This window comes from Macrobrachium nipponense, chromosome 19 (assembly GCF_015104395.2).
Source record: "Macrobrachium nipponense isolate FS-2020 chromosome 19, ASM1510439v2, whole genome shotgun sequence".
Classification (NCBI taxonomy): Eukaryota; Metazoa; Arthropoda; class Malacostraca; order Decapoda; family Palaemonidae; genus Macrobrachium; species Macrobrachium nipponense.
In genome coordinates this window covers 60,631,477-60,646,840 of record NC_061088.1, presented here as the reverse complement: position 1 = coordinate 60,646,840, position 15,364 = coordinate 60,631,477, and positions in this window count along the sequence as shown.

The following is a 15,364-nucleotide window of genomic DNA, read 5'->3' as shown; positions in this document are numbered from 1 at the left end:
TACCTAACCATGCGGCCGATCAACCAGTGGGCTAACTGGGTTCTCTGCAGGAGGGACGCTGTGCTGGCCAGGTTGCCAAGAAGGCTTCCAGACAGGGAAGCTAAGCTCCTAAGGAATGCCCCGATTACGGGGGAGTCTCTTTTCCAGAACCTCTTGTAGAGGAGAGCCTGGAACGTTGGCACAAGGCAATCCAAAACTCCATCCTCTACAGGGCCTCCTCCTTCATCCACCCAACCCAACATAGGGCACAGGACGCTCCCCAATTTAGATACAGGATGCAGAGCTCCTCATCTAATCTAGAACCAGCCTCCAGAAGCGGGGGGCGCCAGGCAACACAGCCCTCCTCCAGGGCCCCCTCAGTCCCTTCAGCCTCCTTCAGATCCAGGCCACCTTCCTCCTGTAGGGGTCGGACGGTTGCTTCCCTAGGAGGAAGTAGGATGCGAGGCCCCCTTCCTCCTCTCCCGCCTCAGGGGGGGGGGTTGCCTCTCGAATCTTTGGCAAAATTGGGAGGGTTACGAGGCCAACCCCTGGACGGTCCGTGTTTTCAGGGACTGCTACCGGATACCCTTCCAGGACGTAAAGCCTCTTCTGACCGGCGAACTGGAGCTCCACTCTTCTATGCTTTGGCCCCCCAGATGCTGAAGCCTTGCCGAGGATGGGGGGCTTAGGGTTCGGCAGCTGGGCCCTGATGCCTGGTGGGAACTACTTTCTTGCTGGGCCTTGGTGCCCAGCTGTTGATCCAACTAAATGAGTCAGCCCTTTTCCTTTTACTAAAACTTTTCTTCCTTCTGCTTCCTCCTTCTATAAGGCACGGACTTTATGTTGATGACTTGGATTGGTTTTGGACATGATTTGGACTTGTTCATTGGATTTGATGGAGGGTGAGGATGGTTGGCATGCCCCCTCACCCGTAGAACTCGAGTACCTAACGTGGTCGAGCGAGGGGAAAGTTTAGATGTCAAACCCTTCTCTTAGTGCTGGGTCTGATCTCGACGGACATCATGACGCCTTAAGCACTGAGGGTGGGGTGTATATCTGGGTTGTACCCCTAGGGCAGCCCTGTATGGGATAACACTGTCCTCTAAATGTGGCTCCATGGTGGGTGGGGGGCTACCTGGACGAATCATCAATTGTACTTCTTATGGACACACTAAAACTTTCTGTTGACGACTTGGGCAAGGATAAGGACAAGGAAAATTCTGGTAATTCCTCTATTGTGACTTTGGAGCCTTTTTCAAAGGACATCCTTGTTACAAACATTTTGTATGTAAAACCAGTCCCTTTAGACTGGAATTATGAAACCTTATTTCATGAATTTTGTAAATATGGGAACTTAAAAGAATTACAGAGAGTTTAGGTAAGACTCTATGAGTGTTGGACTTGTAGAGGCAGAAGAAGTCCCTAGGTATCTTGAGATATATAGACCACCAACTGAAACTAAAGATTCGAATAAAATAATTAAAACCTCCAGATCACCAGACCCAGCTAAGTGGTTGATTATTACAACGCATGGTGAGAGAGGCAACCTCTTCAAGGTGAAAAGGTTGTAAGCCATAAGATCGGCAATGTTGGGAGCCCAGAAGTAACTCGCTTTGGGCGTAATAGTTTTTTTAGTTCATGCCAAGACCAATGTTCAATCAGTAATGCTCCTAAATTTAAAGCTTGATCCCGAAGGTTTGATAAAAGAGGTAAAAACCTCACTATAATTTAGTTATGCAAAGGGTGTCATCTTCAATGAAGATTTACATGAAATGGCGGACGAAGAGGAAATTTTTGGAGATGTGTCCAGACGTGGTTTGGTTTTGGAAGGTTTCAAGGTGCCCCGCTTCTGTCTATGATTATTTTAACATTTGTAAGTCCATTTTTGCCATCTGAAATTGTTCTTGACAATGAAATTATGAAAGTTCGTCCTTATAGACCGAGAGTGCTCCAGTGCTTTAAATGTGTTTTGGCTTTGGACACTCCTCAAATGTTTGCACCAGAAACTAAACTTTGTGAATCGTGTGGCAAGCCTGAGCACGAGGAATGTTCTGAACCAGTAATTTGTGTGAACTGTAAGGGTGAACATCGAGCCCGAGATAAGAAATGCAGTGAATTTAAAAAAGAACAGGAGGCATTACTTAAATCTATTGCTGAACACATCAGTGTGGGACAGGCCAAGAAGCTGTTGGGAAGGAAAACTTATTCAGTACTGCCTTGAAGGCACAACAGCCGGATATTGCTACTTCTGGTGCCCCTTCAGGTGGTGCTCCCGGGGGTCCCTAATGGGGTTTCCCATGCCCTCCCTCTGGTGGTTCCCCCCTGCCCCCCCTGTGGGGCTCCCCGTGCCCCCCTGGTGGGGCTCCCCGTGCCCCCCCCGCCCCCCCTGTTGGGGCTCCCCCGTGCCCCCCATTGGTGGGGGTCCTTTCTTTCCACACCCCCTCTGGTGGGCTCCCCACGGCCCCCCTAGTGGGGCTTCTCATGGCCCCTCTGGCGGGGCTCCTCATGTTGTAGAGACTCTGGTCAAGCCAGGGGACCCTGTTTGGTTTTCAAGGGTTCAAGCCAGATCTCAATTTGTTGACAACTTCTCTCTGACAGGGACATTGCCTTGACATTGAGCCCTTACCTGATCCTGTCATTACAGTGCACCGTGGAGATGACGGTGAGGAGATAGAGGCCCTCTTTATTCGTCAGAAGAGGGTCCTTTCTCCCTCTTCGCCTCATTCTCGGTCACTCGGCCATCATAGAAAAATAAAAGCAAAACTGGAAGGCCAAGTGAAGGCCCATCATCTAAAAGATCTATAACACCCAGATCTAGATCAAGTAGTTCTGGTAAAACTGATAAGATCTCTCTCACCAGGACTCAGATTCCTAAATTGGTAGAAAATTTTAAGATCCCATCTTCTAAATAATGGCTCTCATGCAATGGAACATCCGTGGATTTATACCAAATAGAGAGCAAGTTCGGGTTCTGTTTAAGGAACATAATCTATCTGCGATGTGTCTACAAGAGACAAAGTTGGGTGGGAAAGCACTATTCCCAACGTGGGTTTTTTAATTATTCATTTCATAGGTCTCCACCCCTGATAGGTGGTACGTGCTCAGGGAGGCACAGGCATCATAGTCCGTACGTCTATTAATCACAGAGTTGTTCAATTGAACACTTTGTTGCAGGCTTGTGCAGTTCAAATTTTCAATTATAAATGGATCACAATTTGTTCTCTCTACCTTGATCCATCATTGGAAAATAGATTGCAGGATGCGCAGGGAAATCCCTGTCAGCTAGAATTAACTGATCTACAGACGTTAATAGACCAGCTTCCTAAAACCTTCATTCGATGGGGGATTTTAATGCCAAGCACACCTCTGGGGAGAGCCAAACTGCGACCGGTGGGGTTTAATAATAGAACAGCTGCTTGACTTACAAATGACATCACTTTAATGAATGATGGTTCCCCTACAAGACATGATGTTTTTTCATAATTCTGATTCAGCCATTGACCTCACTATCTGCTCTTCGTCTTTGAGGTTAGATTTACCATGGGTGTAGACCCAGAATGATCATGGCAAGTGATTCATTGGCCCATTCACCTAAAGTTTATGAAAAATATTCCATCTCCATGTTTACCAAAATGGAAGGTAGGGGAGGCTGACTGGGGATTTTATATTCAAAAAATCTACTGAAGTTGATCAAAAGATAAAAGATTTTCAGAGCCCAAAACATCTGCTTATGAGTATTTAATCAGTATATTGCTGTGTGTGCCATGCTGTCTATTCCTCGAACTTCTGGTAAGCCTCGGCGTCCTCTAGTACCTTGGTGGAGCGATTCATGCGCCTTGAGCCGAAAGATAACTAGAACTTGCTACAAGAGATATCGTAAATTTCCTTGCTTGGTCAATAAAATTATCTATAAAAGAGCTCTTGCTAAGCAAAAGAAAACATTTAAGCAAGCAAAGAGGGAATCGTTTATCAGATATATAAGTGAATTAAAATATGATTCCCTATGTCAATTAGTCTGGAACAGAATCCGAAAGCTGCAAGGGAAATTTTCTCCACCATCCCTTGCCTATTTTGAAAAATTGATGGCTTCCTCATATCTGATTTCTGGAGAAGTTGCAGAAACCTTTGGTAGGCATTTCTCCCATATATCTAGTGCCCTACATTACTCTCCTGCATTCAGGAATATTAGGGACGGTACCACGGTTGTTCCTGCTGTTAGTTTAAATTTAGAGTCATATAATCTTCCTTTTACCATAAAAGAATTGGATCATGCAATCTCGTTGTCTTCCCCAACATCTCCTGGAGAAGATGATATACTGTACTCAATGATTTTTAATCTGCCTAGAAGTACAAAGAATTTCTTTTAGACATTTTAAACAGTTTTTGGCTTTCAGGAACTTCACCAGAGTCTTGGAAGATATCGATTATTGTCCCGTTTTAAAAACCTTTTAAAGATTCCTTCCTTCCTAAGAATTATAGGCCAATTGCTCTAACTAGTTGTGTTAGCAAGATTTATGAGAGGATGGTCAATGCTCGACTTGTGTGGTATTTGGATTCAAAGAATCTTTTATCTAATCGGCAGTTTGGCTTTAGGAAAAATAGAAGTACTTCTGACCCTTTGATGTTCCTTACTCAGGAGATACAGAATGCTTTTGCTGTGCAAAACCAGACTGTTGCAGTGTTCTTTGACCTAGAAAAAGCCTACGACACTACCTGGCGAGGGGTATCCTTTTGCAACTTGTAGAGTGGGGTGTTGTGGGTAATTATGTTTCTATTGTCTGAAAGATTTTTTCGTCAGAACGTTACCTGAAAGTAAGATGGGCTCTTACATTCTTCTGCTTACCCTCAAGAAGAAGGGTTACCTCAAGGAAGCGTCCTTAGTCCAACACTCTTTAATGTAGCTGTCAACGGCCTACTAAGAACAAGTTCCTGTTGGGGTGCATGGTCTGGCCTTTGTGATGATTATGCAATAATCTGTAGCAAGTCTACAGCTGTCGAAGCTTGTCAAAAGATCCAGACTGCTATTAATGCTTCAACATTATGGGCCAGTGCTAAAGGATTCAAATTTTCACCGAAAAAAACCCAAAAAACTATTTTTAAAGCTATACGATTTTGCCGATTAAGAAGAGTGAAGAGATCCCTACATTGTTTTTAAATGATTCGATTTTATTTTACCTTATGAAGATAGCATTAAGTAACTAGGTGTTACATTTGATAAGAAATTAAACTTTTACTCAACATGTTAATGAAGTTGTATGTAACGTGAAGCTTCGTCTTAATATTCTTAAAGTTGTGTCTAATTTTAATTGGGGGCAGATCGAATCACCCTTTTGAGGATGTACCAGATTTTATGCCTAAGCAAAATTGATTATTTGGTTGTCAAGTTTATGGTTGTGCATGCAAAACAACACTGCAGAAATTAGATGTTGTACATAATATGGCTTTAACGTATTTTGTACGGGAGCCTATAGAACTTCTCCAGTAGAAAGCCTATATGTTGATCAGGTTTTCCCCCACTATTTATCCGTAGGGAGGAATTAGCTTGAGAGTCATATCAAGAATACTTACATCAAAGCTAAACCCTAATTATAAGTATGTTAGAGAACCAACTGATAGAGCCCCAAATAGACCTAGACTGCCAAAGCCGCTCGAAGTGCGACTAGCAAGCTCTTGCCAGGGAGGTGGGATTACTACCCTGCAGTAGCTGAAATTTCGCCCTCAAAATTTCCTCCTTGGAATAGGCCACACTTAGAAATCTGCCCAATTAGGGACAGCAGGAGCAACAGTTCTGGTGATCAGTTGAGGGCAAGTTTCTTGGATCATGCTTTTGAACATGGTGATTCTCATCATATATATACTGATGGTTCGAAGGGTTCTGATGGTGTTGGTTGCTCTGTAGTGACTAGTGATAATATTATTAAAAAGAAGCTTCCATCTAATTCCTCTGTTTTTACACCTGAACTGCTGGCAGTTTTGACTGCTCTTAAATATATTTTTTATAGTTCTTGTACTACAAGGTTTTTACCATTTTTACCGACTCTTTGAGTGTTTTATCTTCTCTCAAAAGCTTAGTCTCTTGCAACCCTTTAGTGCAAGAAGTACAAGATTGGTTTTATCTTTTAATTAATAGAAGAGGGTTTTCTGTTAGGTTTTGTTGGGCTCCGTCCCATGTTGGAATTGTTGGGAATGAGCGAGCCGACGTTGCTGCAAAGGCTGCAACTAGGCTTAGGCACATTTCTAACATGGGCATCCCTGTTTGCGATTTTAAAAGTACCATTCGATTTTATTGTAGAGACCAGTGGCAGGCCCACTGGTCTACTTTAGATAATAATCTTAAATTAAAGTCGATTAGGCTATCTGTTCATCCTTGGCCTCATAGCCGGATGGATAGAAGGTCTGAGATAGTTTTAGCTAGATTACGTATTGGCCACACTAAATATACTCACGGGTATCTAATGACGAGTGGAGCGGATAGGCAGGTTCCTCGCTGTTCCACCTGTCATGTGGATTTGACTGTGGTGCATATTTTGGTGGAGTGCCCTCATTTTGAAAACAAACGTAGCTTGTTTTGCTGGCAAATAGACTCTTGCATATTTTAGGTGAAGGTGCTCAGGCAGAGCAAATTATGACATTTTTAAAAAATTTTGGTCTTTTTTATGAATTTTAATTTTCTCTTAATTGTTTTATGTTTATTTGGTTTTTATGAATGAATGATTTGTATGTTTGATCGGTTCTGTGTATGTTTGTTTGTGCGACAGTGATTTTTTTTTATTCGTAAGATATATATGCGCTGAATGGCCCCCCGGCTCCGGCGCTTGGCTATGTGCCAAAAATTTTATAATCTAATCTAATCTAATCTATGCTTTGGGACTCCCAACCCAGGGAGGCTTTGCGGTCAGAAGTCCAGTCATTGCTGGAGAAGGGAGCTCTCCAACCAGTGGGGGACAACTCCCCCGCATTCTACAGCTCCCTCTTCCTGGTGGAGAAGTCTTCCATGGGGTGGAGACTGGTCATTGACCTCTCAATGTTGAACGCCTTTATCTTGAAGACACCCTTCAAGATGGAGACCCCGAGGTCGGTCCTGGCTACCTTGAGGAAAGGAGATTTCATGTTCTCCCTGGACCTCAAGGGCAAGACGTTTCAGTTCAAGACCCTCTGCTTCGGCCTTACCACAGCGCCTCAGGTTTTCACCAGGTTATTCTCCCTCATGTCGTCATGGATGATTGGTTGTTGCTTTCCTCCTCAAGGGAAGCTTTGAGAGGCAGAGGGACGAGTTCCTCACCTTTTGTGAGGAACTAGGCATTATCCTGAACTGGGAAAAGTCTCAACTGGTCCCCACCACCAGAATGGTGTACCTGGGGATGGATCTAGACACAAAGGTAAGTGGCCAGGGCCTTCTCCACAGTGGACAGATTGGACAACTTACAGCGCATAGCCCTGCATTCCTCCTAAACACTCCAAGACCAGTGAAGGATTGGCAGAGACTCCTGGGTCATCTGGTCTCCTTGGAGAAGCTAGTACCCCAGGGTTCGCGAAGGTTGCGACCCATCCAGTGGAACCTGAAGGAGAGCTGGGATCCCCAGGAAAACCCCTTACGCACATTCATTTGACCCTCTCGAGCCTCCAGGGAGGCCCTCCAGTGGTGAACCGACAGAGCGAACATGCTCCAAGGAGATCCCCACTCAGACCTTCCTCCAGAGATGTTTCTGCTAATGGATGCATCAAAGGAGGGGTGGGGGGCCCACTTACAATCTGAGATGAGGGAGGGGTCTGGACAGGAGCAGGAAAGGTAGCTACACATAAACAGGCTGGAGTTGCTAGCGGTTCAGAGGGCCTTGAGGGGTTTCGAGCAACCACAAACTGGGCAGTGGTGCTGATGCGCAACAATGCCACGGTTGTGGCCTATGTCAAGAAACAGGGCGGTCTGAAGTCCTGTCACCTGTGCAAACTCATGGAGGAGATCCTGGAGTGGGCTGATGGGATAGGAACGACACCGACCGCAAGGTTCATTCCAGGGAAAAGACACATGATAGCAGACGGCCTAAGCAGGAAAGGATGAGTGGTAGGTTCGGAGTGGTCCCTGCGTCCCCATATTGTGAGGGAGCTGACGGAAAAGTGGGGTTCCCCCTCCCTGGACCTGTTTGCAACAAGGCTGAACGCCAAACTGACGGTGTTCTGCTCCCCAGCAGCAGCACTGGAGGATGCTTTCCAGTACCCAAGGGATGGGATGTACGCGTTCCCTCCCTTCGGGCTGATCAGGCAGGTGCTGAACCGGCTAAGGCGGTCAAAGGGCGCTCATCTGACCCTGGTAGCTCCCTTGTGGCCAGACAGGTAGTGGTTTCCAGACCTCCAGGCTCTGGCGGTTCAAGATCCCTGGGAGCTCCCCTCATGCTGGATCTTCTAAAGCAGCCCAACTTTGAGAGGTTTCATGAAGGGCTCCAAGCCCTCTCACTTCACAGATGGAGACTATCGACTGGCTCTTGAGTAAGGAAGGCTTCTCTAAGAGAGCAGCCTCCCAAATGTTGGGCTATGTAAGGAAGTCTTTAACTGCTATTTATCAGGCCAAATGGGCGACCTTTGGGGTTTTGTGCAGGGAGAGAGGCCTCAAGCCCCTGCAGGCCAAGATTCCACCGATACCAGACTTCCTAGTACGCCTGAGACTCGACAAAGGCCTCTCAGTCACAGCTGTGAAGGGGGTCAGGGCAGCCCTAGGGCAGGTCTTCTTTCTGAAGGGCATGGACTTAGGGAATTCCAGGTAGCTCTCAATGTTGATCAAAGGGTTCGAACACAGGGATTTGACCCTGAAGACAGTCTTCCTACTGGCCCTGGCCTCTGCCAAAAGGGTTGGCGAGCTGCATGGATTGTCTTACGAAGATTCCCACTCGAGAGGGTGGAAGGATCTCACCTTTCATTATGTCCCCTCCTTCGTAGCTAAGACCAGAATCCTGCAGTGTCAGACATCAGGTTCGAGGAGTTCTCAATTCCAGCCTTAGCAAGGTCAGGAGACCTGCAGGACCTCCTCTAATGCCCGGTCAGGGCGGTGAGGAAATACCTGAGCTGAACAACCAAGCTCAGGCAGGGTATTCGGAGCCTATTCGTGTCCACAGGCTCGGTGAAAAAGGCAGTCTCGAAGAACACGATCTCCTTCTGGCTAAGGGAGACAATTAGAAGACCCTACGAAGGAGTGGGGATGCCTCCCCCGACGGGTACCAAGCCCCACGAGATCAGAGGCATAGGCACCTCTTTAGCCTTCTCGAAGAACTTAGCAGTCAACCAGATCTTGAGGGCCAGGGTGTGGAACAGGCAGTCCACATTCATGGCCCACTACTTACAGGATTGCACCCACAAGCCACTGGAAACCTTCTCGATTGGGCAGGTGGTGGCAGCTCAGCAGCAGATCTGATCCGCCACCGGGCTTAGGCTCCAGGAGAGTGCGAGTGGCAGTATGAATGTGTGACCCCCATTTTTCCCTCTCTTTTTCCCTTCACCTCGGACACGCTGCTGGGTACACACTGGACCCATTGAGTTCTTCAGGTAAGCCTTTGGTCCTCCCTATCTGGAGAGGGACCTGGACAAACCCATAGTTTATTTTTTGCCTAATTATCTGGAATCCCCCTCTCCCACTACCAACCAACAACACAGAAGGACCATCCCAGCCCAACGCATCTCTAACGAGATGTCGGGTCTAGGTGGGCTGGGTCCATAAGGTACCCCCACCTCCTAAGGGATAAGTCTCCTATTAAAGTAGTTCGATGTAAGTATACTGCATTGGAACAAATCGCAAATTCTTGGTAATTTGTATTTTTCCTGGTTATACTTACCTCAAACTACTTTAGGTTTTATTCCCTCCCAGCCTTCTCCTGGTAACTTATGGCAGGAGATGTGAGGAGGTGGAAGGCACTGGCGACCCCTGACTCAGGTCACTTGGCCGTTGACCTCCGGGGCATGTATATTTCCGCCACGAAGTGGCTTGGTGGGGGAGGGGGTATAACCGATTTTCTGGTCGGTACCAGGAGATATCCCAGGTTCTCCTATTAAAGTAGTTCGAGGTAAGTATAGCTAGGAAAAATACAAATTACCAAGAATTTGATAATAAGATACTATATATATATATATATATATATATAATATATATATAGTATATATATATAATATATATATATATATAATTTATACACGAGGATTTGCTAATAAATTGTATGCCCATTAATATTCTTCGTAATTACGTATTATAAGAAAAACAAGGACTTAAAATTATCTTTACATTATTGTGCTTATGCAACACTTAACTGTTTAAAGGCGTTTTATTATATGTCATTTCAGATCGTGATTTAGTATCACGAAAGAACTAAATAGATAAGAATGCTCATATTCATAAAAATTCATAAGATAGTGAGCCCAATGAATGTTTACAGTTATGAACAAAAATTAGATAACACGCATTGATATTTACAAGGTGACCCTTTCCTTATCTGGCCATTTGTCTGTGAATCAGATCATCTGTGCTTTTGAGTTAGGAAAGATCTGAAAAAAATAACTTATCATGCTGCTCAGTATGGCAGTTTCCCAGCGTCAGATGTTTGTTTCTCCTGTGCTCAATTACCTGTTTTCTCCAAAAATGCAAGTTATAGTCTTGTAAAAATGTAGAAAAACAAAGAAATTAAATATTTTTTTAATCATAATTTGACAATTTGTGTTTCTATTTAATGAAGATTCCAATGGAATTGGGATAACCCGATCTTAAGCAAAAAAAAAAAAGTCGAATGATTAGATTGCCAATTGCGTCGGACTTTTATCTGAAAATAGTTCACCATTTACATACTAAGCATGTACTTTCATTATGATCCACACATACTATCAATATACTTATATATATATATATATATATATATATATATATATATATATATATATATATATATATATATAGTATATATATGTATATTTTAATATATATTATATGATAGATATTATTTCTTCATACATAAGATATATAGTATAGATTATATAAATATATATATATTATAATACTATTAATAAATATTAAACAAAAATAGATAAAACCCAATCCTTTTGGGTTCAAACAGGTTTCTTAGAACAAAATATCGGTACACCCCGAAGAAAAATCTGGCAGTAATTGAGGCGGACAAAGGAGGAAGGAGCTAAGGAAAACATAAGTGACCTAAACCAATTTATTAGACAAAATTTAGTTTTTAACATTTTATATACATTCATATAACCAAGTCCGTAACAAACGAGAGTCAGTAATTCCAAAATTAATAAACTTTGCAAATGACCAAAACTATAACACATTACATGAGCAGCACAGCGGACATTTCACAGAGTTGGCAAAAACACATAGAGTCCCGTGTAAAATACTTAAAGAGCACCTACTTCAATAATCACTTTAAACTAAATAGAATCAGTAAAAATACTTACGAGAGCAAAAGACTTCAATAATCAATTAAATCTGAATAACAAGGTGAGCAGCACAACGTTAAACAGTCAGTAAAATAAACATATGACCTCAATGATTACATTAACCACAGCAGAGTTAACGACCTCAATAACCACAAACCCAAGTGTGGCAAAAACACTGGGAACCGACCTAACCAGACAATGCTTCAAAAAACCGGTGACATTATCAACCCAGGTGAGCTGCCAATGCAGACATAACTGCACACAAAAGACGAGGTCACACACCAGGACGAGGTCACACTCCGGGACAATCATGGCCAGGTCATCGAGACAGCCACACGCTGCCACCAAGGATGATAACGCACCAAACAGACAAGGAGAACATCCACCTTCTGTCAAGGCCAACAGGTAAGCAATACCAGTTGCTACTATTGTATTCCTACCACTGACTGATGCTGACTGCTGAAGTTGGACATCTATATACTAATAAAAAACAAACAGGTTACATAGACAGCTAACGACCAAACGAAAGGAAACAATTGAAATGCGATTGTTTCCCTAAAACAACTGCCAGAACCTGACAATATATATATATATATATATATATATATCATATATATATATCTATATATATATAGATTGTTGATGGCGGTCTGTCCCAACCAGTGCAGTGCAAATTTTTATTGAGGGAGTGAAATAACTACTTGAATGCAAAGGGAATTAAAGATGATGCAAAGCCATTCACAGAGGCAAAAGCCTTGTTAGGTTCAATAAAGGGGATTTGTCATTTAGATGCCGTAGTTTTCAGTACACAAAATGTCAGTCCATGGACTGAGTTACAAGCATTTCTGAGGGCGGCATATGGAACAAAGAAACACGGAGATATGGTGAGGGATTTAAGAGGATTGTTTCAAGATAAATAAATATATATAGATTATATATACGTATATATATATCTATATATATATATATAGATATATATATATATATATATATATATATATATAATATCACATATCTATATATATATATATATATATAAATATATATATATATATATATAATATATATACAATATATATATATATATCTATATCTATATATATCTTATATATATATATATATCTATATTATATATATATAAAACATATCTATATATACATATCTATATATATATATATATATATATATATATATATATATATATATATATATATATATAGATATCTCTATCTATCTATATATACATAATATATAATCCATATATATATATATATATTATATATATATATAGGTATATCTATATATATATTATAGATAGATATAGGTTATATGCAATATATTATATATATATATTATATATATTGTGACGAAGTGCCAAGTATCTGTTTACTTACACGTTACCAATTCATTAATTGTTATCTCATAACAGCCAGACACCTGAACCTTCATCACAGGTACTAATGACTGAATACTCTAAAGGCAACAGTGATCCCTTAAATTCAGCTTACCAGTAATTGCAGAAAATTAGACTAAGTTCATTAAAATAGGTGTGAGGTAATCTTGGTGATTAAATTAATTAAAGGGCATCACTCCATCAACAACTTTAAAAGTCTAAGTATTTCCCTGATTTCAGAAGTCTAAGTACTTGCCTGGTTCTAACACACTTCAAGTAAATTGAAGGAAAACAGCTCAATTACCACTCTATATTGCAAATCATATAAATATACTGGTGTAAAAGAAAACATTTATAAAAATGTTAAGTACAAAAATTTATTATCAAACTCAAAATTTATAAGTGAAATTCACAATATCAGGGAAAATTACTGTTACTTGAAAGCAAAGCAAAGTTTAATTGATTCTTGAATTGATTAAGTAAAATTAAATCAAAATTAATTTATCACAAAATGCAAAAAATTAATTCAATCAAAATTCAGAAGTGTTAGGTAATACTTAAAATTTGGAAATGAATTCACAAGTGCTAAACAACAATAAAACTTGAAAAGAATTCAAAGTAAATGCAAATTAATTCACAAGTGTTAAATTCAACTAAATGTGCAACGATTAATTATGAAAACAATTAAGTCAATTAAATTGTGAATGCAAATGAAAACACAGAAAAATGTGGAAAATACCAAAATTGTAAAAAGCACCAATCACACAGAATATAAAATAAAAACACACTTCAATAAGAAAATGATGAAAAAAAAAATGCCCCAAAAAACAAAAATAACACTTCAATAAGAAAAAAATTGAAACAAACACAAAACACAAAAATTTGCAATGTGTAAAAAATTGAAAATCATTTCACTCAAATCACTATAACTGTTAAATGCAACTAATAAAAATATGGCATACTTGTACAATGTTTGTTCAGCTTCCACAAAAAGCACTAAATAATACTAAATAACTCTCTAAGAAATCCAAAATCTAAAATTCACGAGTGACCAATGTCTAAGTATAAATCTTTACGTTACTTTAATATCAATTATGACGTGGGGGAGAGAGAGGGGAGGGGGGGAGATCTAAATGCTATGAGGATTTAAGTCTGAATGAATCTTCTTACGGAAGCTTTACAGTGGATATCACACAAAACGTTTTGGGCATGAAGATGCAATCTTTCTAGAAGCTTCTAATATGACGTAACTTTAGAGAAAAATTGTGAAATCTTCACGTGCTATTCAGCAAAGACATATGCGTATGAAACCAGTCATGAACATATTAACTCAACAAAGACACGTATTCAACGAAACAGCACTCCTTGAGCAAGTATGATTGACACGTTATGAAAACAACACTGAGACCGCGAGCTCCCTTAATCTCGAGGCGATGAAAAGTTACCAAAACAATTTCTATCTTAGAACAGACAAAGTTACTCTTTCTCTCTTCACATTCTATGTTATATACTTTTACATTATGTTATGCGAAATCTGAACACATTTTAAGACATCCTTTAACTCTAAACTAACTAAGGAATCTGAAAAATGTTGCAAAACTCTAGTATATAACATTTCATACATTCAAGAGAGAAAATATGCAATATTAAAATACCAGCATATTATATATATAATAATATATATATATATATATATATATATATATATATATATATATAATATATAAAAAAATCTTGGACAATCCTCTTAAATCCCTCACCATATCTCCGTGTTTCTTTGTTCCATATGCCGCCCTCATAAATGCTTGTAACTCAGCCCATGACCGACATTTAGTGTACTGAAAACTACGGCATCTAAATGACAAATCCCCTTTATTGAAACCTAACAAGGCTTTTGCCTCTGTGAATGCCTCTGCATCATTTTTAATTCCCTTGGTGTTTAAGTAGTTATTCACTCCCTCAATACAAATTTGCACTGGTTGGGACAGAACCTCATCAACAATGCCTCAAAAAGGACTGACTCTTGCATTTTATATTAGGTTTTATCTTTATGCACCAAAGTTTGACGGTGTTACTGCTTCCTGTCATTTTTTTGCGTTCTTCAGAAACTTAAAAAATAATTTCAGATTGCCGCGACCGTCATACATCGATATTTATCCCCAGACAAGCCACCAACACAAAAGTAACAATGTATCATTCACCAATAAAAGAAAATTGTGTGCATCAATTCCCAACACCACATATTTCCCCGGTAAAAAAAAATTCTCAACTCTACGTGAGGAGATCTATTCTCTCACTTTTACGGGCCAAGGTTATCAGCTGGTCGCAACTGTTACAAGGTCACTAGCTGGTCTACAGAAAACAGGAAGAGGCAAGTGAGAAAGATATGTAACAGCCACCCCTCCTTCTGAGAAAATTTGCTTAGCTTAGCCCGAACCCGTTCTCTCCACAGCCTCTTTCTCACGCTCACATACAAAAATGAAACATATCGTACAACTTTTTCCAATGTATTGCAATTACAACAAACTCTTAATATGCGTTGAATCCCACAGGGACACCTAAATGAAATAC